Raw genomic sequence first — 20,670 nt, forward strand, 5'->3', positions numbered from 1 at the left:
GTTCCTGCAGAAAACAAACTTAGCAGCAAGAGGAACAGCTGTGAGTTCGATACTGCTGGTCCCCTTTCGCTTTACAGTTTATACCATGTTCCTGGAGTGCTGGGGATGACCAGTGGAGAAACTGGTTCCTGTCCACATCTTTTTATTAAACTTCTGCTATTTTCCCTTATTTTCAAATTCTAAGGTGGGTCCCTTCCTGTCACAAAATGTCTGAAATATATTGGCTGATACTGGCAGAATACAAATTATTATAAAAACAACACATGCATTGACAATACTGTCTTTTTAATGTATTATAACAGTATAACGATATTTCCTTTCCTCAGCATTTTCTACCCCACTGAAAGAAACCACTCTACACTTCAAAACATCAGCTGCTATAAGACAAACAAACTGTTGATGTTTGGAAATGGTATCAGGACTCAATATTTGCAGAGCTGAGATATAAGATGTTAAATAGAGTTTTCATTACTCTGTTTGGGTAATTTCTGTTTAACCCTTTTATTTTCCCCTTAGAAATTCAGAAAAGGAGAGTGATAGACCAAAGCTGTAGCAGATCCCGAGAAATAAAGGTGCACATTTAGAGTATTTCAACCCTGACCCAGGGATTACAGTACAAACTTAGCATTTTATTTCCCAAAACATAACACAGGACAATATGAGACTGAAAGTGAGTAAGAGGACATTTGACAGAAAGCCAGGGATAAATTGGAAGCATAGTCCACAAGTTTTGCAGCATAATGATCTCTCTCTGATAATATCTTCCTCTTTTCTTACAAAGTCACATATAGACACAAATAGATACTCCTCTACCACAGTCACTTGGCTTTCTTATATCACCAAGTTTAGCATTTGTCACTAGTCACATCTCTAAAAAAGCACCACTGTAATTGTCCTTTTCAAGAAATCCTTCCACAACATGTTGTTCCTGGCCTGTATCATGTACTTAATGTCAGAGATACAAAATAATGTTTTCTAAATTATTTCTATGAAAGCTTCACACTCTATCAATTAAAGCAGGAAATAGAATGTTAAAGAAAAAGCCCACGTTCAGAATTTCCATAAAACTTTTGCTATTAATACACCCAGATTCACTCCATGCTGTGTTTATGATTAGAATCCTTTGCGGAAACATTGGCTGGTTAATAATCATCTACATCTGTCACAATATCCCATTTATGCCTCAGCCTACATCCTTCCATTGTTTTATTAGCTACCTTCAACAAATGATTGTCAGAATTATTTCCTCTTTGTTTGCAAGAATAATCTAAGGATGAAAGAGAAGAAAATAAAAGCGAAAAGGTGACTCTGACTTGTAGTATAATTGGGATGGCAAATAAAGATTTTTAAAGGTCTCGCATGTTGTTCCATCAGTAAAGCAGAGTGTTTATTAAGTAGAATTTACAGCCTAGACCACCCCCTGAGTTTTTAAGGGTCTGACTGACCAGCCCCAGGTGGTTCTCTCTTTCTCAGGGTTCATCCCAGGAGCAAAGCCCTGAGACTCTGGTGGCAGAGGGCACAGCTGTGTCATCCTGAGACCAAGCAGCACTGTCAGCTGCATCCCCAGGGGCTGGCAAGGACCTGAGGCAGCAGACCCCTAATCAAACCTCTGTCCAGGGCTATTTATATATAAACCATGACACCACAACTATTGAGCCTGCAACAGGGACCAAGCCCAGAAAGCTCTGCAGATGTTTGCAGGTAAACGCACAGCTTGTTTCAGTACTTTCATGACCAGTCTCACCAAATCCTCTGTTCTGCTGGATTCTTAGACGGAGAAATAAAAGCTAGAGATCTCCATTTTTCCACAGGTTGAAATAAATTGGTGGGACAAAAATGTAGTCTGTTACTTTGACATGAAAAAAAGGGAGAGAAAAGGACAACGTATATTTTGTAGGCAACAGAGACCTAGGATCACATCTACAGCCAGGACAGTTTCCAGATTGATTTGCCCCATTGCAATCCTCATTTTATTATTTTAAATGCCACACACTACCAATTTCCTACCAGAGGTAACGTGGCCTTCTCTGATCACCCAGGAGCCTGGGGACTGTCCTGATGGGCTGAGAAAATCCCAGGAAGTCTGAAGGGGAGCATGTAGGCACAATGCTACACGGCCTTCACCTGAAGTCCTGTCACAGTCTTTGCAAGGACGAAATCTGTTCACGCCTATCCTGCAGATACCCCTCCTCCCCACCTCATGGAGGTGTTGGTTCTCATCCTGCTGATGTCCTCAGGAGGGAAGCAACTGAAGCACTCTGCTTTAAGGCAAATCGGGCTGATGGGTAATGTTACCCCCCATAAAATGCGATAAGAGAACAATTAGTGCTGCTGAGAGCTAATGAATAGCCATGATAACAGAGGTAACCTTACCAGTGTTAGATGTCTTCCTTTAAACAGCCAGACTGCAGAGTTAATCAGAGGCAAAACACATTCCCAGCTGCCAGATGAGAAGCAGAGGGAAAACAGTCCTTAAATATATACAACAGGTGTCTAAGGGTGATCCACAATCTTCTGGAAACTTGTTGCTGAAATTACTCAACTGATCTACTAAAAAGGCATTAAGAACAAGCAAGTGCTGAAAGCAGCATCTCAGGCTGTTTGTCAGGCTAGCTTTTGATGACGCCTTCTGCATATTAAGGCATTTGGTGCACTCAAGAGCACTAAAAGAAAAGAAAACAATAACAGTGTCCAGAATATGAATCTGATCCTTCATTTGTGAGCAAGATAAACACTGGTTCCACTCAAACTGTCTCATGACTTGATTTGCCATTGGAAAAGGCAGGCTATACTTCAGTTAATTTCGCCTGAGTGCTTTAACTAATCAAGTCTTAAAAACAAACATTTGACCAAGACAGAAGAAAGCATGACAACAAAATAGCATTGTTTTGCATGGTGTGGAGCAGGAGAAATATCTGTGAAGTGCAAATAATATATGAAAGAAAACAGCACATTCTGCTCTGGGGGGGAAACTGCAATTTTCCCTGGCTGGTGTGGGATGCAGCCCACCCAGTCAAGCCTTGTGCTGAGCAGCGAAGGTGGTGGCATTACCTAATCCAAGGGTATTAAGAAGAAATAGTTCAACATGACTCAGAGTTCTTCCGCGTAAGTGGGGCTAGAACAACACGCTGCCTTGAAGCTGACTTCTGCGTAGGTACAAGGCAGGGAAACAGCACCTTGCTCATTGCCTGCAAGGACCCAGCAGGGAAGGGCACACAGAATCAGTTGCACCTCAAGACCTTGGTGGCATATGCCCTACAAGTGACACAGTGCTCACATGCTGCCCACAGGACCACACAGCTGAACTCTTCCTGCTACGTGCTCACTTCTTGCACAACGAGTCTGTGACAGCATCATCACAAGATACACTACTAAGAATAAAACTGTGCCTTTTTGTCCATCCATTAATTAAGTACATTCAATTCCAGTTTCCATCAAAACTTAGATGTCTCTAACAAATGTTTTATGTTGTTCCCCGCCCCTCCTCCTCTCTGTTCCTCTGCAGTTTAATTGAACAGCCCTACAGCAGGAGGAGCATGGTCCCCAGTAAAGAGGAGCCAGCCCAGCCCAATTCTAGGAACAGGGAACTACACAAGCAAGTCATGTCCAGACAGCAGACAGCAACCTCTGAGGCACAGATGGTCACCAGCCAAACACTGGGTACAGTCACAGATACTTTTATATGAATACTTGAATGTGAGAGCTGGCTTTTGGAAAGGAAATCAGAAGCTGGTGCTGCAGTGCAGACCTCCCCAGGCTGGGCTGAAAAGCAACATGGCCACAGTAGCAGATGTCCAACTCCTGACTGTGGCAAAATGCAAGGGAGAAGCCTGTCAGATCACTCTGTGGCCAGAACCACTCCTCTACACCCCACTACACCTCCAGCACTTCTGCACCCTGGGGGTGACCCAGGCTTCCCTCCAAGTTGCACAAAAATGCCTTGGGAACTTCAGTAGAAAACAGTCAGTCTGTGAGAAACAAGAGCAGGAGATTCACAGCCCCTACCAACCAGATATTGTGACTCTGAGCACCATAACTATATCATTTAATCCTGCTCTAGTATCTTATGAGGTAAGGAGAGAGGCAGGCACGTACTACAACAGTTAAAGCTATTGCTTTGATCAGTCTTTCACAGAAGTAAACTATAAAGCCACAGCATTTATTCAGACTCATGAGGTCCTTGTCAGTTCCCAAATAATCCAGTTCCGGCATGCCTGCTCAAATACGCAGCTGCAGCAGGCAGCGGAGGCTGCCTTGCACACAACCATTTCTGTACAGGTGAATGAGAAAACATCAGTGTCCTACAACAACCACCTAAATTCTGGGTTTAGATTAATTTCACTTTAAAGGACTTAAATTATTTGATAAACCGCAGTTACGCAAGTGGAAAACACAAATGAAACAACAAAGACTTTCTCAAAATCCTGAGAAGCAGCTCCTGCCCTCAAACACCAGATTCAATACCACTGTTTTGCACTTCTGATTACACTTAGCTTCTCCAACAGCAAATTGAACTGAATATTACTTAATCTATCTGGGAGGGGTTGTTAAGACAGTTTGATTAACAAGCAGCTCTAACAAGGCCAGCCACATCACTGGACAAGACCCTTTCTTCTGGACACAGTAGGTAAGCCCTTCTCTATGAGCAGAACCAGCTCAATAGACATAACATATTCTGCAAATCAAAGATAATTCATATTATAATGCACACTGTGTTCACATTCATACTGTAATTCATCCCAAATATGTCTAACTACCATAGTTCATGCAGTCCATCAAGAGGTGTCTCAGCAAAAGTGTGATTCACAACTTCACAAGAATGCTAGGGGAAGGTTTTTGCTATCACTGTGAATGCTGATAATTGTTTTACTCCTGAGAATAACTTGCGGGAAGGATGTGCATAGTAATACTAGATGAGTTTTCTGCACATGAAAAAGGGAGAGATTTCCCCTTCTGAGTCCACCACAAAGGCATGAACCTCCTGGATCAGTTCTAATCATCAGGCTCTTGCCACTATGTGCAGACTTATGTTTTCAGCTAATACGTCAACATCTGCTGTGGTCTGCAAAAAAAAAAAAACAACTCATTGGAAGACTACACCTTTGACATTTTCAAACTGGATAAAGAAAAAAAACCCCGTGTTAAACCAAAAGTTTTCATTAAACTCTACTGGTTAACCCCTAAGAAGCACAGAGTGATAGATCACAAAGCAAAAACATCATAAGAAAATTCAAGTTTTTTTTTAGGAGGAAAAAACCAAAACCAGTACATCTTAGAACAAACATTTGTATGCTGTCCCTGTGTCAGACAAATGCTCTGCAGCCCTTCACACACCAGAACAATGGCTTCCGAAGTGACGGAAATGGCACCATCCAAGAATCTCAACAACATTAGTATTGCAGTATTTCCTGAAACCACCACAAGCCATAAACAACGATGGAGAAGTCAGCCTGAGATGCCATTTTAACTCCATCTGTGCAACAACTAAACGGTGCATGAGAGCCAGCATTCACTCCTACTCAGAGACAGCAGTTCTGCCACACAACCCCAACCTTGCCAAAGTGCTGCCTGGATGCCTGCTGAACAGCTCTTCTGCACTGGGCACTTCCACTAACAAGCAAGGAGGGGGTGGGATTCATCTTCTCTAATCAGAGAAAACTTGGTACATTAGCTAGTACTCCAAGTTCACGCTGCAGTTAGTGGAATGACTCAGGCAATTTAGAGACTAACTCATCCCATTTTAAATAAGCTTCAGAGATAGCTGGGTGCTCATACTAGATGTTCTCTTCTGAGCAATCTTGCAGACAGAACATATGCATGTCTCCTCTCTTGCTCTTGCTATGAAAATACAAAATAAAATCTATTCTATGTGGTTGTTTCAGGTTTGTTTTGGGGGATTTTTGGTTTGTTTGGTTGTTTTGTTTGTTGGGTTTTTTTAATCCCAGTAGCATACTCATTAACACTTTCAACTGCTACTTTTTCTGGAAATAAGCCCCTACTCTTCAGTTGCACATCTTGCAGTAATTGAAAAAAGAAGAGCACCAGCTAGGAATATCCTGTCTGCCTTGAAATAACTCTCCTACTTCCTTTTCCAAGAAGATAAGAAACATCTGCACATACAGGCACTACTACAAAAAAGCTACCTCTCTGTAAGGAAAAGCCTAATTGAAAATTCAAATAATTTCTACACTTCATGGACATAACCTGGTGTAGCAATTCAGGTAGGTAGGTTACAACCTGAGCAACGAGGGGGTGCTGTCGAGCTGTCCAAATTACATACAAGAGCTGTCTCTCATTAAGAGACAAATCTCACAGTTGCCTTTTTGTTCACCAAGTAATTAAAAAACACAAATTACACTACATATTGATTTTCTTTCCTGTGCTTCCTGTATTCTTTTTCTAGCTGTTCTTCTCCATCACCTCCCCTCTTCCCATCTTCCCTTATTCTCACATCAGCAACACAAATTTTATCTGCTAAACAACTCTACTCCCGTTCCCCCTTACGCAGAAGTATCCCTTTTTCAACTCAAGGCTGCTTACCCCAGTCCCTCTGGGGACTCCCTCCCCAGTAAGCTCTTCTGCTCCCTGTTCCTTCTCTGACTACAGCCTAATAATGAGTCCCCAAAATCCATCCAGTTATTCACAAGGCACCACGGCAGGTCAGGTTATGCCCCACATGGTTCACCTGGAGTAGCTTTCTGCTGTGGGCACGGTTTTGAAGCTGGCTGAGCAGGAAGATGGGCAGGGAGCAGGGTTAGATCCTGGTGAACGGAGCTTCTCTGTCACCCAGCCCTAGCCAAAGCATCCACCTAGCTCTCCCCACACCCTTATCTCACTGCATCACTCACACAGCTTTTGCGACCTGGCCCCTTAGGATATGGGTAACACTGTCTGCTACAGATGTCTGCTACCAATTTCTCACACAAGGAAGAACTGAGGATGTCCAAGTCCATGCCTGCGAGACAGACAGATGGCCATGCTGTCATCCTGCAGGTTTATGTGGGCTTTCTCCCACTCACATACTTGGACTTCCACATTCCTCTGCCCACCCCTGCTAGTAGAAGCATCAACTTCTGTTACATTTCTTTATTCCACCTGTGCCGCGGCATCAGAACTACATTAGGGCAATCTTCGAACAGCTAGCTTTTCTTCCACTGTAACAGTTTATTAAAGAAAACAAAATACAGCAGTGAATATAAACTCTTTATTATGGAGACAACACTGATGCTCTGAAATCAGACAATAAATCAATATCAATTTTCCCCTTCAACATAAAGTTATTTTAGCTATCTGTCTCCGCCATTCAGAAAGTCTCCTAGGCTAAATGTACTTGTGACACTAAAGTTGATGGGTTTTTGTCGCCCTGAAAATAGAGAGGACAAGTACAAACATGTCCTAACCACCAGCTGAGAGGAGCAGAGGGACTGCAAAGGTGATGCAAACCATCTTGCAACTGTGTCACACAGGAGAGCAGAGCAAGGTGCTGCCTGCCTGGCCCTGTCTGCACCCTTTGCACCAGACCCTTCTGCAATCACTTCAAAGACTTCAACTTGGGAGAAGGCCACAGTTAAGTCCCTTTCTAAGGACATTAAGAACAGCTCACTCAAAAGACAATTCATCATGTATTTGGGCACCCCACTTTCCAGAGAGGGTTATCTTCCCACCAGCCTCTCCAATAGGTGCTCCAGTGGATGCCAGCATCAGAGGGGCAAACCGGGGGGCTCCCTTTCCTGCAGATGCTCTAATGGCTCCTGGCTGCTATCTGGTGACCCAGGCAGATCCTGGCAGCAGCTGCAGCTGCCAACAGGAACCCCACCCTGGACCACTGCTGCTCCCTGACACACCCGATATCGCACAGCCTGTCTCCAAATGCTCTATTATCTTAACCAAAAATGTCTGAATGTGTTTTCATGTGGAACCTCTATAGCAGCACAAGGTCCGAAAGCCCAGTTCTCCTTCTTGAAAGTGCAAGGCAGGAGATTTGATTTGTAGAAGTTGGGTATGGAAAACTAAGCCCCATCATCCAACTAAACAGTAACATAAGGTTTTGTAACTGCATCCATCTATCATCTTCCTTACTTTAGCTAGCAATATTCCTACTGTGCATTTGCACGTTAGGTTGCTGAATTTAGGTGAAAAACTCCTCTGAATGTGTGACACATTCTTGATCTTTACCAGAAAAACAACAGCTCCATTCTGCATTTTTCACTGTGGTACAGCTTTGAAGCAAAGCGAAGTCACATTTTTCTATCTGGCTGAAAAGCATGCCCTACAAATAAGTCACAGAATAAAACATCATGATGGCAACAGGTATGGAAAAAAGTAATGAGTTTTGAGAGTAGCTCAAACAGTTTCCTTAAATAAATGGTAATTCATTTATATTGTTTCTCCTCATGCAAATCATCATTTTTGTGTTGTTAGTTTTATTTTTTTTCTTTTAGAATATTTTTTTCAGGTATGCATGAAGGAAGTAGGAATGACATTACAACTAAAAAGATGTAGCCACAAAACAGTATGAATCAGCAATTTTTAAACAAAAATAAAATATTAATTTGTTAAAATGATCAAACATAATAATTCTTTTATCAATATAATTGGGACTTTTACAGAATTATTTCGTTCAGTTATTTTTTTTAAAAGACAGACAATTTGAGGAAATTAAAAAGGAAAGACAAACCTATTTAGAAAAGAGAACAAAAAATGGAAAGTAAAGAGAACAAAAAATGGAAAGTAGAATATTCTTTCAGGCTGGTATAAAGAGATTTGGGATCAGCTGTTGGCCAGCCTCATCAAGAATACATAAGAAATAAATCAGCTTGATTTTCAGTGAGGAAACCTTTGTATAGATGCCAAGGAAAGCTTTCTAAGTAGAAGGAAGCTAAGGCCAAGCTACTTTAGGAAGGTTACATATACAAAAAAGGTAACATGGGAGGAACATTACATTATGATCCCTTACAGTAACGCTAAAAGCCTCCAGTAACTGAATGTGCCAAAATGAAACAAAAAATTATTGTTGCAAGTGTCATCAGGCTGGATTAATTTTTACATGAAATAGGCAAAAAAATTAATTTGCAAATAAATAACACGCAGCTTAAAACTAATGGCTTTGAAACTTTTTAGTAACGTTTTTGCTTTAAAGTAGCCTTTTTGGATTTAGACATCATCCTGGGAAAAATCACAGTATAAATTTTCCATACACTCCTTGCAGAAGTGTTTGGAAGGAAAATCCACAAGCTGACAACATAGTTGTGCATTTATATAAGAACTGATCTTCACGACAAAGACAGTTTTTTGTACGACATTCAGAATATTTTTTTACATCTTGCCAAAAACTAAGCTACCACTTCACAGTGTAACACTCGCTCTTTTCTTTCCACAGTCTAGACAGAAGCAGTGACTCTGTAACTAAGGTTTCCAAATCCTTTCAGTTATATAACCTCAGTATTAAAATTTCACAACATTTTAACTAATGAAGTGCTTCTGACCAGAACTGTTAATATCCCCAACTGCTTGTTGCAGGAGGCAACACTCAGCAACACAAATAGACTGCCATCTGTGTCCCAGGAGGGCAAATTTTCCTCAAAGTTGTCAGCATTAGGAGGAAGAAGGAAAAAACAGCAGTGAGGGAGTGTTGACCCAGATCCCATTGATGGTGGTAAAATCCCCACAGCGCTTGGGGATGCCAAGACTTTGTCTAGCAAAATTATTACAATTTTCTGCTATCATAACTAGTTAAAAAAAACAGGCTGTTTATTGCAGAATGGCACCTGCTACTGCCTGGCCAAATACATTCAATCACTCACACAGGGCATACTATCATAATGAATGGAGGGTTTCAATTACAAACCCATAAGTGCTGTGCTGAAGTGGTATCGTTATCCCCAGTCAAAGGCAGGGGGAAAGACAGGGAGAAGAGATGGATGCATGGACAAGAGGACTTCTCCAGGCAGGATGATGGCCAAGGGGTGGATGGGGCTCAGCTATCCCAGGCACTATTGCTGCATCTTCTCCTATAGGCTGCACACTTAATCAGCAGGAAAGGATTTCGCATGGTGCATAATCTGTCAAAACACACGCAGAAAAGCAGCAGCTGGTAAAGCACCATATAGTGCTTAGTTCATCACATTCTGCAAGAACTTGGAAGGGGACACAGTGGGTCAAGGTCACTGGTCCATTTAGGAGAACAAGCCTTCAGCAGTGACCATCAGCAGCAGAAGCAAAGCAAGATCTGGGGGAATTACAGAAATACAGTAATCATGAAGTGGTCTATTAAAGATTAAAGCCTGTTTGCTTTTTTTTAAAACCAAACATTTCTTTAGAAAGAAAAAAAATTTTGGTCACACAATCTGTATTATTCAGGAAATTAAAACAGATGATCAAAATGATCATTTCTGGCCAAATGATCACTTCTGGCCTTGCAAAATATTAATTTTTTTTTTAAAATTGTCATTGTCTCTGTTTTTCCCCATGAAGTCCAAAGAATTTAGGAAACCCAACCTTCACTTCCTGGATTTTACAATAAATCTTTCTTTACTGATTCTACAAAAGTCTTGGAAATCAAATATTTTTTCATTTCCAACTTCTATGAATAATCAAAACTTTGTTCAACATTATGGTTTTTATTCCAACACACATAAATAGCTTCTTGACTTGCTTAAAACCTGAAACCACTTTAATCAATTGGCTATACATAGTCTGGATAAATACTGAGTTTGAGATACTGGGTATACAGCCAATCCTGTGCTATTTGCTAATACTTTGATCTAATTTCACATTATTTTAAGAAGAAATTAAAAATATTCTGGTGAGGACAAAGGCAACAGTAAAGAAATTATAGCCCGGAAAAGCCAGAGAATATTTACATTAGCTAAAAATTCAACTTGTTCCAAAAGAATTCAAAAGACAGAAATACATATAGACTTATCACAAAATGAGACACAAATATCCACAAATTTTTTATTTTGTTAATCCCAGAGAAATTCACTCTTGATTTTCCAGAAATCTACCACTCTATAAAGTATATTTAATAGCATTAGTAGACAGCACTACAGTCTCATTGTGTCTGTAAGGCACTGCTCCATTTTCTATGGAAACATTAGAGCAGAGGTGATTTATGTCTGTGTAACAGAAAGGGCTATTCTGTAGAAATATCACAGGAAATGACACACAGGAAATAAACCAACACAGACATCTTACAATCATTTCCTAAGCTGTAGCACAGCAATCTGCTGAGCTCCTGAAACAACCCAGATGCTTCTGATGAAAGAATGAACAAGCACCAAAAAGGCTTCCCTCTCCCAGCACGGCTTCTGGGTCCTAAGAGGAGAAGAGGATGAACAAGGCAACAAGCTATGGAATAGCTGGTTATTTGCCACCTGGAAATATTCTTTATTGGGTACTAACTGTTCAGTCCTGTCATGGTTCATCTACGGTGGCTATGGACAAAGTGGGGGGACCTGCAGTGGCTGTGAAAACAAGAAAACTGAAGATTAATATGTGGTGAATGCCCAAGTGATGGCTGGGGGAAAGGTCATACGGAAGAAAAGTTGCAGTAAGCCTCACGCCAAAGCTTTCTCGTCTCATAAGAATAGACCTTTTAGCAGGTCCTGTAGAGATAGGACAAGGGGCAACAGTTTTAACCTAAGGGACAATAGATTCAGACTAGATATAAGAAAGAAATTTCTTATGATGAGGGTGCTGAAACACTGGATTGCTCACAGAGGCAGTAGATGTCCCATGCCTGGAAGCATTCAAGGCCATGTTGGACAGAGCTCTGAGCAACTTGATCTAGTTGAGGATGTCTGTGCTCATCGCAGGTGACCTTTAAAGGCCCCTTCCAACCCAAGCATTTCCATCTTTCTATGATTCTATGAACCAACCCCCGCATCATTCACATAACATCCCGTTACCATGTGTTATTCTGCTCTAATGCTCAAAAGCATCTGTTCCCTTCCCACAAGCTCCTACTGTGTCAGGTAACGGACAGCACTGAAATTCAGTTCCTGTCCTCAAGTGCACGTAATTCAGGTTACAACAAGGTATCAACAGATGCAAAGAAATAATTGTGCTTTAGTCAGGTTTGCCAATGTGCAACAAAAGACCACGACCAGGAAACCAGATGAACTCAATAACATTTTAACATTAATTTTATTAAGGAATGCTAGGACATACCTCATGAGTGTTTAACTGAATGCACAGTATAGAGAACTGCTTTTCATCCAAGTAAATTTTACCAGTTAAAAATAGCCAGAAAATGAAGAAATATCTCATCATACTATCACATTATTGCTTAATAGTCTACTAGTCCCACCCATGTTTCATACAACTCTTTAATAGAAAATAATATATATGAAAGTCACATATGCAGATCTCTGTACAATATATTAAAAACCACATCTGACATTGGTGTCCTAGGCTACAAACCAATATGAGACATCTCTATACTATTATTTTCTATGGAAAAAAGAGCAGAAGTATTCTATACTAATTTGCATACACAGAGGTTTACACAAGCAGATTACACTTTATATGTAATATTTCTTGTAATTCTTTTCCTTATCCACTTGAGCTGAAACAGCAGGGCTGTTTCAAGACTGCAACCAGAAGAAGATCCATGTCATTCCATGACACTTTTTTTTTTAGACGGAAGTTCTTTCCTCAAAAGATTTCATGTGATATTTTGTCATTAAGTATATTGAAGTCACGTAGCTGGTGAAATACCTAGTAATACTTATTTTACTACTGTATAACTTAAAAGTCAAAAGATACTGTTTTAGTCTGCAAGTAAAAATGCCCTTTTCTGTAAGAAAAAAAAAAAAAAGCAAGTTTTGAGACAAATGAGTACAAAATTTACTGTAATTACATGAAACTTCCCACAGTAAAAAGGAGTATGATTTTCTTCAGGTAACTAAAACAGGATATCTAACACTTCTAACATTTACACTACTACCTACAAATCAAGGAATCATAAAATACACAGATGCTGTATTAACGCCCAAACCATCCTAAAACACTGTGGGTGAAATTTTGGTCCCTTAAAGCTGACATCAAACTTTCTGCTAACTTTGACAGCGACAGAATTTGATTATTTGTGCCAACTCAGAAAGCAGAAAAGGGTAAAGAAAAGGCTTTGAAATAGAAAACTAAAACAATAAATAAGATTGCTTTAATCATCACTTCTGATGTCTTTGATCATGCAATTTCTGTCCCTCCCTCTGCTATGCCAACAAGCCAAAGGTTCAGTGTCTGGGTAGTTGATTTATCACTCCCTGTGACAGAGATTTGGACCATGCCCTTCCTACTGCTTCATGCCTAGCAAAACACAACACAGCAGCTCTTACACCAGTTGCATTTTAACAGTGCAGGAAAAGATCCACAACATTAAAACTCAGATTTGCAGTGACTCTGTCCAGAGCACTGCACTTTCTAAAACTAGAGTTGGTTTTTTGGGGGGTTGTTTTTTTTTTTTTTTGGTGGTTTCGGGTTTGGTTGGGGTTTTTTTGGTTGGTTTTTGGAGGGAAGTTCCTCGGTGATCAGTGTGCAAGGGATCTTGCAGGAGAAGGGGTGGCAGCATTTGGCTCCAGTCCCAAATGAAAAGGTGTTCTGCAACTATATGGTCACCTCTTCAGATATACTGCAGAGACTTCAAAGCAAGAACATTTCTGGAAATCAAATGGCTCAATGAGTCCAACAGAAGAAATATACCTAAAGGCTAAATGCCTTTCATAAGAAACTGGACTCCAATGACAGCTGTTACTTATACACAAACCACCCATTCTGGGGAACCTAAACAGCAACTATATCAGTGAATGAAGGGCAAAGCTTTCACGAGAGGCCTTAATGAATGAGTTGAGGCAACATTTAGTGCCTCAGCCAGCTGAAAAACAAATTCTGCAGCACTGTATGAACTTCTACCAGATTAGTGTTGCTACTGGGAAGTACACTGAACTCCAGTACTACTTAATTACTATACATATGTGGGGGTTTTTTAAGTATTTTTAAATATGTTTATAAACATCTCAAATTTAGCTCACTGGTTTTCTTTAGTTCCATCAATAATTATTATTTCAGTGCCAACAACAGGCAGATAGAAAAGTAATTAAAATTTCAGTTCACACAAATGCATGCAACATTTGCACTGGACTAAGCACCAAGTTTGCTTGTAACAGCAAATATAGAGAGCCAACATTTTCTTAAATGTTGTCTTTTAGACCAATGAAACCTCCCAAAACTTTCTTTTTAATATTGTCCACATTGCTTTTACAAGACAAAGCTGTGCAAGGCATGAGCATGTGCAGAAGAAACACTGACTTTGTTTTGAAGTGAGAATTCTCAATACCTACTATGTGTCATTTTCTTTTCTGATCTCTGATTTCCAAGACCATTTTGCTATCCTATTTAATATTAGCCTGTATTACACAGTCAATGATTTCAAAATATGTTATTCTCAAATATGAAAGTATAACATGTTTTTTAAGAGACTAATTCTATATGCAAATTCAGCAGAAGACTGTAAGGAATATTTGATGTACATAATTTTAAGAAATAATAATAAAAACCCACTTCTCTGATATATCAAGGTAGAAGACAATACACCAGCAGATCATGCTGTGAGATTTCACAGGACACTGGAATAGTGGAGCACAAATGAGAGTTCACCTTCAGGAGGGGAGTACATCTCTGAGCAGACAAAAAGCAGCAGCTGTCAGAATCTCAAGCAAGGATGTCCACCGCCTGTTAATGACAGTGGTAAGGCTCAGGTGGGAGAACAATCATCTATCCAGACTGCCAGAGACCTTAGTAAAATGTCTCTCAGAGAAATATAAACACAAATCCTCCTTTTGCTCCCATGCTCACACACAGAGCACTGCTGTTTCTGCTCAAGGCGTGGTCTTACAAACCAGGAAAAACCTGGGGTAATGCTTACTGTATATCAGCTACACTACCTACGCACACCAACTCCCACCCAGTCTGTGTTACAGTGGAGGAGGATGGGCTCTCTAGCATGATGGATGAGCTACACCTTGCTGGCCGCAGAGCAAGAGTGGACACATAGATAGTTATCCTGTGGGGCCACAGATCAGCACCCTGGGAAGTTGTATTCTCCTTCACACTGTACCACAGTCCACAATCCCAACAGCTCCACAAGGGAAAGGTGCCACTTTGCTCCTTTCATTCCAGCATTCTGTCAGCACTGCCAGCTTAAAGAAGCATCAAACTGGATATACATAACGGGGACAGCTGTCCTGTGGATGGAGAGTAGCATCATTAAACTTTGTCAGGCATGCCTAAATTTTTGGTGTTGTCTTTAGTAAAGCTGGTGATCCTTGCTAACGGTGTAGATCAGCTGTTGGGCCATGGCGGACAAGGCTGTGACAGTAAACACCAAGGAAACAGGGAAAGCAATGCACAACAAGAAAATAAGGGTAGGCACTAACTGCAGATAGTCAGCTTTGGAGACAGGAGTATTATCTCACCTTGAAGCTTTTAGGGCCTTATATATTTCTTATGGGATTACCCTGCAAAAAATGCATAGACCAGATTGATTCTTTTAGGAAATCAGTAACTCAGTTTTACTGAGTTTATCTGCTGTTGCCTGCCAATAAGAAATTGTTTCCTGGATACAGAGCTTAAACAGCAGGCCACAAGACTTCCTTCAGTACACCAATGTTTTCTACTTCCTCAGCCTTTTTTGCACATTTCTCCTTGTACACTGTGCCTGAATATCAGCCACGAGGCCTTGTCCAAATAGCCACAAAGTTTCTTTCTTCAGTGTCCCTACTTCAGTGTCCCTACTTCATTTTGTATTAAGGTTGAATGTACATTGTTGGTACTGACATTATCTATTACTGAAACAGTTTTTAGATTACTCTATTCCACGGTTTTTGTGAAGGTACTGGTGGGTATTCTTCTCACGTTTCATTACTTTCCCAATCAGTCCATCACAAACTCGGTGGTTTTCTTCCCCTCCTTGGTTTACAAACTTTTGTTTGGTATTTTCTCATCCAATCAACCCCATGAGTAAGACTTTTACTTGCAAAGGAGGTAAATAACCAGGCCTTGCTTTTAATTACTTTAACCTGGGAACAATTCGTTGCAAGAGTCTACAGATGGAGTGCTGCCCCTTTCCAGGCATTTTCTAAACTGCAAATCAGTGCAGGGCCTTGCCTTCCTCATAAGATTAGGTTTTAAGCCAGCTCTATGTCCTGAACATACTTTGCTGGAATACTTAATATAAGTCCACTGACACTAACAGAGCCAGCCTGAACGACTCTGCCTGTATAGGTGGCTGCTGTAACAAAATTCAGCACAATGTAAATGAGGAAACAATCAAACTTGTTACTGTGATTCACAGAACAATTTCAGGTTGCAAAGCTGAACAGATGGCATTTGTGAGCTTTATTCAATATCTTGGACTTTTTAATTAGATTCCTGTTCATGTCAGTCTGCTGGTTTACAGCAGGAGACCCCAAGTTTCAAAGTAACCTTAGGAATCCCATTGCTCTATCTGATAGAAACCACTATGTCAGGAAACTTCTGCAGGCATAGCTCCTGCTGCTTCCACACCAAGAACTGGTCACCAGGTAATTAAAAGAACAAAATTAAAGGGATAGTCCAAAAATGCAGCTATGTTTTAGCCAAAATGCAAATTAGAGGTTTAATGAACCACACTGTTTTGTAATTTTAGGATGCTCTTGGTATGTTTATCATTAGGAGTCTGTATGCCATAATTTTCTCCTCCGTGTCTTCATGTGGTTCTCAAATTCACCTTCTGCCACTGACAAGCTCCCTCCGGGTTTTCACTGCAGGTGGGCACAATGAAACAAAATGAAACAAAAGATACCGACTGATAAAAAGTTGAAGAACTAGAAAGGGAATAAATAGTGCATCCCTCCCACAGAACTCGACTGTGGCAAATAGCACCAGCAGACTCTGATGGCTGTGGGTACAAATGCCCCGACAGACACTAGTGTTGTTAAATTTTAGAATCAGGTTCAATACTTCCTTTTACCAATACAGATCAAACAATCAACCAAACAAGCAAAAACAATCAAAAACCCCACAAACCCCCAACAGATTGACTAACATAACAAATTAGGACTTTTATGAGTGCTGCAGTGCATAAAATCTCTGTGACACTTTTAATCTGTGGCAATAGAGTGTGACACAACACATTGGAACAGTAAGTCTAGTTGTATCAATCACAATGGCACAGCTTTACGGCCGTCCATCAATTAGAAGTTCACTATTTTTGAGTTGTTTGTTTATATTATTTTACCTTTCTGAGGAGAGAAACTCCAAAATTCAGAAGAGCTTCTAGACTGCTGTAATCACATTCAACAGAGCACTGATCACACCTGCAAATCCATTTTCATCTTATAATATACCCTGAATGTATAAGCTAGTATTAAAATTAGCCTGTTTTAGAAAGAACGGGCCAAATACTCTGTAACCAAATAACAGCAAATGAAGCATTTGTGCATATCTACTTTTTGTGGCATCAGTGCCCTAAGTCCCTTTCAAGTGGTAGAACTCAGAAGTCATCACAAAATGTAGCAATGCTCCATTATATACTGATTTTAAAAGAGATGAGAGGGTTACAAAATAAACTGAACATATACCTATATATTATTTTTTAACTCCTTGAATATTATAGACCAATCAGCTCTAATAGTTACCAGCCTAGTATGTGTGAGTCAGGGAAGAAAAACCTGCAACTCTCTGCAACTTGGAGAGTTCCCCCATTTATTCGGCACGATTTTGCCCCAAAGTATTTTGTCAGGAAAGAAAAGCAATTTTGTCCTAGCACAGAATGAGACTGAATTCCTCTGAAACTGCATTCCTTTCTAGTGGATGTGATCGTGTCAGACACACTCCTGGGGAATGAGGATGAACAGGATGTGTTGAGGTCCAACCATGCTTCCCTGTGATGTGCAAACTGCTCATAGGCCTAACCTTCCTAAAGAGTGGTTTTGTCAGGGTTGTACAGTGAACTCCAGCTTCAAAGGCCAAACGGGTCTGGATTTCATGTTAACTAGTAGCATATATGTTGTAGTAGATAGCACAGTATTGATAACAATGTAGTAACAGCACACAGTGCTGAAGCAATCAAAAATAACCAAAAGTTGAATAAATGCTCTCAATAAGCCTTTTAAAAAACATCGTGATTAAGTCTTTTAAAAATCTCTAAATAACCCCTTTATTTCAGATGACAAAACGAAACAGGGTGGAGGAAACTGGCCCTACCATAAACTCAGTTGCACCAAGCCTTTCAAACCCTCAACCAAAGCACATCTCTCTCTCATATGCCATTCACAATGTTTCTAACTACATCTGGCAGACACCTGATGATCACCAGAGTTTAACTGTAACACTGCTCTGTCCTTTGGGTGAGACATCAGGAGCAGGTCATCACTTCACTGGTGATTTTCTGTCTAATTCTTGAATGATGCACACACCAGAAACTGCTCATCCATTCCTTCTCCTTTGAGAGGGAATCTACCACATCATAAGACACTGAGCTGAGGAGGAAAAAGCCTAAACCCCTCCCTTTCCCTACTGAGTTAAGTATAGAAAACTGCATCTATGCTATTTACAGATTTGAAGGCTTGTCTGTTTTGTAAATACAAACTATTTTGAACCCAGAGGCCTTAAAATTTGGATTAATGCCTTGAGAAAAACAATTCACATAGCCTACATTTCCCCCTGTGCTGATGTTCACTACTGGCTGACTCTAAAGTCTCAATATGAAACATCAACACCGAGGGACTAAAACAAATTTTAAGCTGGTTGTATCTGGATCTTGGCCTATAATGTTTCATAATACAATTTACCCGCTCAGAAATAAACAAACCAACAAAATAAAAGCAAACAAACCTTGCATAATTTATTTGATCTCCAAATGTCTTCTTTCTCTCTGCATCATGAGTGAAAGCACAGAGAGAGGGTGGGGTGTCCTTGCAGCTTTCCAAGCTGAAGAATTATTTGCTGGAAGTCTTTATTTTTGTAGTGCTGGCAATCTGAAAAACAAAAATTGTTTTGTTAACACCTGCATCCCTAGATACATTAGAAATAAGGTTTGTTCTGAAGCACTGCCAACTAAATGATTAACCCCTCCTATGCAAAAGCCGACAATTCTTATGCAAAAAAAGCAGCTAGAAACGTCTCCACTCAATTCGTACCTTACTTGCACATTCCGTGCAGACTGCTCACGCACAACAGCTAAAAAACTTCTTTCTATGTAGAAATGGAAATTAGAAACCCAGTAAAGCAACACATTACAACCATATGCTTCAAGAGGAGCTTTTGTTAAGCTGTCCAGGTTTCCATCTAGGAAACACACAACCAGGAAAGGTGGCTTGAAACGGGCCAGCACCACCATAGTCCCTTTTCTACATTGGTGGCAGAGACCACAAACGGTACCTGTACCATAGCAGAATTGCCCATTTCCACATGTTCTTATTTAAAACTGCTATCAAATCCCAGCCAGGACCTCCGAAAAATAGCTGCACATCAGTTACAAAGAACTCCTGTGGAAGTTCTCTTGCACCAGCCAAGCTCAGCTCTGAAAAGCCAGTCACTACTTTTGAGTAGATCAATATGGAACAATCGGCTGCTCTTTTGCCCACACCACCTGACAATGGTAAGACAGAAGACATAGACACCATCCTCAGTGTATTTGCACTGAACAAGAAGAGTGCCTAACTGAACTCCCAAAAGCTGGCACAGAGAACTTCATGCTTTACCAAGTCTGTCATTTTCATTCTGTGAAGTGTCATTCTACCATATTTTCTGTGATATTTAAATTGGCAAAGTTGATTTTAAACTGCTTCTTCGTGGCACACAGCACCTTGTCAGAAAAAAACCTTATATCTACAACAGTTAAACTGACATACCACAGAATTAAAACTAAGAATTTTATCATACTCATGCTTAAAAAGGCAGATCGTACTGAAAAGCCTGGTGATGGTCACTACAAAACTAAACAGATTCTTAACTAAAATGTCACATGTAAACCTGTAAAATAGAAACTAGGTGTTACTCCTGTCTAAAGCTGTTAAATTTCCTTTTTTCTAAGATTACTAGTGGAGTTGGAGCAAAGTCCTAAACTGACTTCACTCAAAACAAAGGCTGTTTTATTAAAATAAAATGCAAACAACATAGCAAAGAATACAAGCTGCAAAACCCCCATACAAAATGGACAAATTAACAATGGGTGAGCAAAGTAAAGAGCAGTATCAAGTTGCAAGTCACATCCAAGAGGAAACTTGAGTCATAAGATGTAAGTAATATTTGTCTTAGTTGTTGCCATAAAAACACTTGTAAAGTTCCAAATACAAAACACAGACTTGCTTTGACGGTAGGGAAAGGTATGTATCTATCTACACAGAACATTTCGAGCACAGACCACCAAAGCCCTCCTAATCATGGCTGTAAGAGACACAGAGCCAAGCACTGCAGGACAGGGTTGCAAGTGCCATGACTATGGCATTCAGATAACACCACTGTGACCCATGTGTCATGGATATCTTCTTTTGCAATGTTCATAATGCTGCTACTGTGGTCGACCTCTATCTTTTCCTACAGAACGGCACAGCATGGATCCACTCCTCAAAGACACACAGCACTTCCTTCACCATGATATTCAGTTCCTGAGCACCTGCAACTAAG

General features: G+C 40.3%; 1 protein-coding gene across 10 annotated transcripts in view; it reads right to left on the reverse strand.

The window, feature by feature from the left end:
• Positions 1-20,670, reverse strand: part of TIAM2 (TIAM Rac1 associated GEF 2) — a 171,229-nt gene that overhangs the window by 121,144 nt on the left and 29,415 nt on the right. For all 10 annotated transcript variants that reach the window (XM_051801665.1, XM_051801667.1, XM_051801674.1 and 7 more), the window contains exon 2: positions 18,877-19,019. The gene's annotated coding sequence lies outside the window, so the exon portion shown is untranslated. The remainder of the gene's footprint in view (positions 1-18,876; positions 19,020-20,670) is intronic.

This window comes from Manacus candei, unplaced genomic scaffold (assembly GCF_025592945.1).
Source record: "Manacus candei isolate 608988 ecotype Guabito, Panama unplaced genomic scaffold, ASM2559294v1 h1tg000052l, whole genome shotgun sequence".
Lineage (NCBI taxonomy): Eukaryota > Metazoa > Chordata > Aves > Passeriformes > Pipridae > Manacus > Manacus candei.